General features: G+C 53.0%; 1 non-coding gene across 1 annotated transcript; it reads right to left on the bottom strand.

Moving 5' to 3' along the window:
* Positions 1–4,658: 4,658 nt before the first annotated feature.
* On the bottom strand, positions 4,659–4,822 carry LOC112393538 (U1 spliceosomal RNA). The gene has a single exon (XR_003001938.1). It is a non-coding gene; the product is annotated as a U1 spliceosomal RNA (small nuclear RNA).
* Positions 4,823–5,384: the final 562 nt, after the last annotated feature.

The raw sequence follows: 5,384 nt of genomic DNA, 5'->3' as shown, positions 1-5,384 counted from the left end.
CAAGAGTGAGGCTTCTAGGGACAGGTTCCCTAAATAGCTCAGTATTGCCTCTCTTTCGAGTTTGGTTTGGTTTGGGTTTTTAAGAGCTGCTGTAACGAATTACCATAAACCGTGTGGTTTAAAACAATAGGAATGGATTCTCTCACAGTCCTGGGGGCCAGAAGTGTGAAGTCCAGGTGTCAGCAGGTCTGAGCTCCCCCCAAATGCTCCAGAGTAGAGCCTTCTGTACTGGTCAGGTTTCTCCAGAGAAACAACCAACAGGATGGCTCCATATACAGAAAGAGATTTATTCCAAGGAATTGCTCATGTGAGTGTGGAGGCTGACAGGCCCCAAGATCGGCACCCTGGACACCCAGGAGAGCTGTCGTGTGGTCCCAGTCCAAAAGCCAGCACGCTTTAGACCCAGGAAGAGCTGATGCTTCAGGTTCCAAAGGCAAGAGAAAACTGTTGTCCCAGTTCAAAGGCCATCAGGTAGGAAGAATTCTCTCTTACTCAGTGGAGGGTTGGCCTTTTTGTTCTGTTTAGGCCTGCAACTGATTGGATGAGGCCCACCCACATTATGGAGGGCAATCTGCTTACTCAGTCCACCAATCTACTTTTTTTTTTTTAATTTATTTTTGGCTGTGTTGGATCTTCATTGCTGTGCACGGGCTTTCTCTAGTTGTGGTGAACGGGGGCTACTCTTCGTTGCGGTGCGCAGGTTTCTCATTGCGGTGGCTTCTCTTTTTGTGGAGCATGGGCTCTAGGCGCACGGGCTTCAGTAGTTGTGGCATGCGGGCTCAGTAGTTGTGGCTCACGGGCTCTAGAGCGCAGGCTCAGTAGTTGTGGCGCACGGGCTTAGCTCCTCCGCGGCATGTGGGATGTTCCCGGACCAGGGCTCGAACCCGTGTCCCCTGCGTTGGCAGGCGGATTCTTAACCACTGTGCCACCAGGGAAGTCCCAGTACCTGACTTTTTGACCAAAAGAACTAGAATCATCTTTTCTGATTATTTACGCACATGGACAGCGGTGTCTCGGGGCAGCTAGACAGCAGAAGGGTGAAGGTGAAGGGACAGGCCGTGGAGGACCACCCTCCTGGGCCTTCACCATCACCCGTGCCCACTCGCCGCCCCCCACGCCTCTGACTCCGGCCCAGAGCTTCCCCGTCAACACAGGGACCAACGGCTGCTGGTCAGCCAAGACCCCATCCCCTCCTGCCCGCCTGCCGTGGGACCCTCAGCTGTTTCTTCCTCTCTGTGCTCTGTGACGCAAAGCATGTCAGCAAACCTGGGCTCCTGGGTACTCAGCTTTCTCATCTAGACCACACCAGTGGCCTCCTGCCATGTGTATTAGTTTCCCTTTGGTGTAATTACCACCAGTGTCGTGTCTTAACACACACAAGTTTACTGTCTCACCGTTCTGAAGGTCAGGCGTTCAGTCTGGGTTTCACGGGGCTATAATGAGGGGATCGCAGGGCTGGTTCCTCTAGAGGCTCCAGGGGAGGACTCTCTGCCTTTTCCAGCTTCTAGAGGAGCCACATTCCTTGGCTTGCGGCCCCACACCACTCCGACCTCTGCTTCTGTCCTCACCTCTCCTTCTCTGACTCTGACCTCCTGTCTCCCTGATACAGACCCTCGGGATGACATTGGGACCCTCGGACAGCCCAGGGTTGTCTCACCTCAAGGTCCTTCACTTAATCCCAGCTGCAGAGCCCCTTTTGCCGCGTGAGGCCGCACATCCACAGGTTCCTCCTGGGGTCAGGTTGTGGTCACCCTGCCCACCTCCCCAGCCTGCTGTCACCCCACAGTGGCCAGAGTGCCCTTTCTCCAGACGGCAGGCCCTTTCATGTCACAGCCCAGCACCCCTTGGTGCTTAGAACAAAATCCAAACCCCTCTCTATGCCCATCACCCATGGGAGGTGGTCCTGTCCCCCCGCCTACCCCTCATCACAGCACAGCAGCCCCTGACACCCAAGTCACTCCAGCAGGACCCGTCCTCAGGAGCCTTCCCGCCCCTGCCCTGAAGGAGGCCCCGTCCTGCCTACCAGGCTGCCCTGTTTCATTCATTCCCCCATTTATCATTGTCCCAAACTACCTGTGGCTCCGTTCACCTGTTCCTGTCTGTCCTCCTCCGAGGACCAGCTGTGAGTTCCGTGAGAGCCGAGGCCTCTGTGTGCCCAGAGCGTGCCGACCACACTCACCAAATATTTGTAAAGCAACGAGGAATTCCAGCAGAGGCTAAAGCCGGCCCATCACCGGTCTTGGCACGGAGCATTGTCCAGTTCCCGGCCAGTTACTCAGACACACAAAGAGCTCTTGGCCTCGGCGGGGGAAGAACAGAAGGGGCAGTGTCCTGTGTAGAGGCTCAAGTCTCGGCCTCTGGGCGTTCACTGTGCCACTTCAGCAAATGAGGTTCCCTCCGACTGTAACAAAGCGACACCAGGAGCAGAGACGCTGTGCTCCTCTCTTGTCCCCCCTCCGCCCCCATCGTCTGGGAACCTTGCTCGTTTGACCTCCACCCCCAAATCTGAGCTTGGCCTTGGCTACCGGCAGCAGGGAATACTATTTATTGGCGCCACAGCTTGGCCGAGCTCTGTAACGACGAGATAAATGGCACCCGCATCTTGGCGGTAGAGTGTGGCTGGTTCCTCCGGGTGGGAGAGCCTTGGGAGCGTGGAGGGTGGCGATGCTCAGAGACAAATGGCAGCCACGCCCGGGAGGCGCGCACGGCCAGGTCCCAGCACGTGTGCCATTCCTGCCCTCTGTCCCAGGGACCTTCACACAGTCTCGCGTGGCTGTTAATTATAGCGAGTTATACGATTACCTCCAGAGAATGCAATGTTGCATGATTTTGCCTAGGGCTGAAAAGATGTGTCCACCAGCCAAGTAGACGGAAGGCCAGGGAAGCAAAAGTCTTCTCTGAGTTAATAGAAGTGGAAACCCTAATGTGAGTTTATTTTCATTTGCTCCCCCAGGAAGGAGCCCTCAGGTGTCCTGGAGACCCCCAAGGTGCCCGGCAAAGAGGCCAAAAGCAAACACCCAATGAGAAGGACTCGGCTTGCTTTACACGGGAGAGGGTCCACGGTGCCCAAGAGGGTCACACAGAGCCTCCGAGAGGCTGCGGGGCGGGGGCTGCTGTAGGAGTTTGCCGTCAGAAGACCCCCACCTACACCACCACTCTTGGTGGGCACGTGAAACACATTTCACACGGGAAGTTCTGCATCCTTGTTAAGCCTCATTTGTATCACATGATGGACAGTTGAAACTGACTCGTGACCATCTCATGGACGGAGGGACCCTGCACATCAGCTGGTACCTCATGGGCCACCCAGGACCACGGCCTCGGATGCTCAGGGCATGACCCGCTCCCCTCTTCTGGCCTTGTTTGTTGAAACCTGCAGGATCCTATGCGCTAATTCCCAAGGAATGAAACAGCCGGAGGGACCCCGGAATGCCGGACTCTCATTCCAGCGGATTAATGGCTCTCCCAATCCGATTGCACAGGTTTCAGAAGCTGCTTCCCTCCCACTTGACTCCCCTCCTGGTCTTTGGTTCCTCCTGCCTCCCAGGCAGGAGTCCTGGGTTGGATTAAGGGAAACTGCTGAATGCAGACTTGCGGGCCATGTAGAACACAAGCAAAGAGCGTGAGTGGCTCCTGACACTGCACTTTGGTCCAAAGATCTGCCAGTCTTTTTAAAATGAAATTGACAAACAATAACTAGTTTGGCTTTGCCTTTTGAACTGGAGGCCCCTGGTAACTGGGCAAAACCCTGCCAAAGAACTGAGGTGACCCCAGAAGGAGCCAGCAGAAGGGGAGGCCGGGCATGCCAGGCGTCAGAGTTGATGTGAGAGATCAGGAGCTGGTCTCAAGATGCCTAGACCGAGTTCCCACAGGCCCTGAGCAGTGAGGCAGTCAGTGAAAGTGCAAGCCGTGTCCTGGTTTCCTCCTTGCTCTCAACTCCTGCGGCATGAAGTGTACCGAAGCCATCTCTTTGGGGATTAAAGGAAAGTGTTGGTTTTCTGAGAAGTTACGACACGTCCGAGCTCTTGCCCGCACATTACTTTGCACGCGCTGCCCCTTTCTGATGACACCTGGAAACTAAGCCCCTTTTCTCTCCCTGCTGCTCTGTCATCTCCATCCTCTGCATTTCTATTTCCATTTAGAATCAGCTGGTCGGTTTGCATGTGCACGGCCCGCACGTGCGCACAGGACACCCTCTGGGATTTTGTTGGGTGGCACTGAATCTATAGATCAGTTTGGGACCAATGGACACCTTTCTGATGTTGAGTCTTCCCTCACTTAGTCACATCTGTGCCTCCACCTACTCAGGGCTCCTTAAATTTCCCCTCAGTGACACTTTGTGGTCTTCAGTGTCGAGGTCTTGCACATCTTCTGTTCCATTTATTCATTGGCATTTGACATCTTCTGATGCTCTTATAAGTGGTAACTTTATTTTTTTTTTTGAGGTACGCAGGCCTCTCACTGTTGTGGCCTCTCCCGTTGCGGAGCACAGGCTCCGGACGCGCAGGCTCAGTGGCCACGGCTCACGGGCCCAGCCGCTCCGCGGCATGTGGGATCTTCCCGGACCAGGACATGAGCCCGCATCCCCCGTATCGGCAGGCGGACTCGCAACCACTGCACCACCAGGGAAGCCCCTAAATGGTAACTTTTTTTTTCCCCAGGGGAAAGCACGAACGCAGTCTTCCACTACCACAAACTATGCAGTCGAGTTTCCCACATTTGGGGAAATCGCAGAAGTCATCACATCCGGAGTGCAATGGATGAACCTCACCCTGGGAAAGCCACCTTTGTGATCATGGTATCTCCCCTTCCAGTTAAGTATATAAATGGTAACTTTCGAAGATTTTTATTGTTGCTGCTATATATATAAAAGAAATTTGGATGTTAATCTTGTATCCAGCAATCTCGCCACATTTAAGTGTTAATTCTAATCGATGACTGGTAAACTCTTTTGGTAAACTCTACATTATGTTGTGTCTGAATAATGAGAACTTACTTTCTCCTTTCCCAAGGCTTATGCCTTTAATTTCTTTCTCCTGCTGTTTCACGCTGGCTGTGTTAAATGGATGAGGTGAGAAAGGATGTCACAGCTTTAGCTATTTCTTCCCCCTTCCCCCCCCATTAAATAGCTTATGAAGGATTCTGGGAAGATTGAAGTAGTAACATAGTTTTTGGATATTCCAAGAGCCCCGCTTAAAAACAGGTAGTACACCAGATAGAAAAAGAAAAATTCCGAGAGTATACGGTGGAGTTTCCCAGAGGCCACGTGACATGCTACAGCCCAACAGATTGAATGCACAAGCAGATGTAAGAATCCAACTGTCTTCTTTTTTATTTTTTTAGTTAAAGTGGTGGGTTTTGTTTATTTGGGTTTTTTTTTTTTT

Source organism: Neophocaena asiaeorientalis, unplaced genomic scaffold (genome assembly GCF_003031525.2).
Source record: "Neophocaena asiaeorientalis asiaeorientalis breed wild unplaced genomic scaffold, Neophocaena_asiaeorientalis_V1.1 scaffold40, whole genome shotgun sequence".
Taxonomy (NCBI): Eukaryota; Metazoa; Chordata; class Mammalia; order Artiodactyla; family Phocoenidae; genus Neophocaena; species Neophocaena asiaeorientalis.
This window is presented reverse-complemented; position numbering and strand designations above follow the sequence as displayed.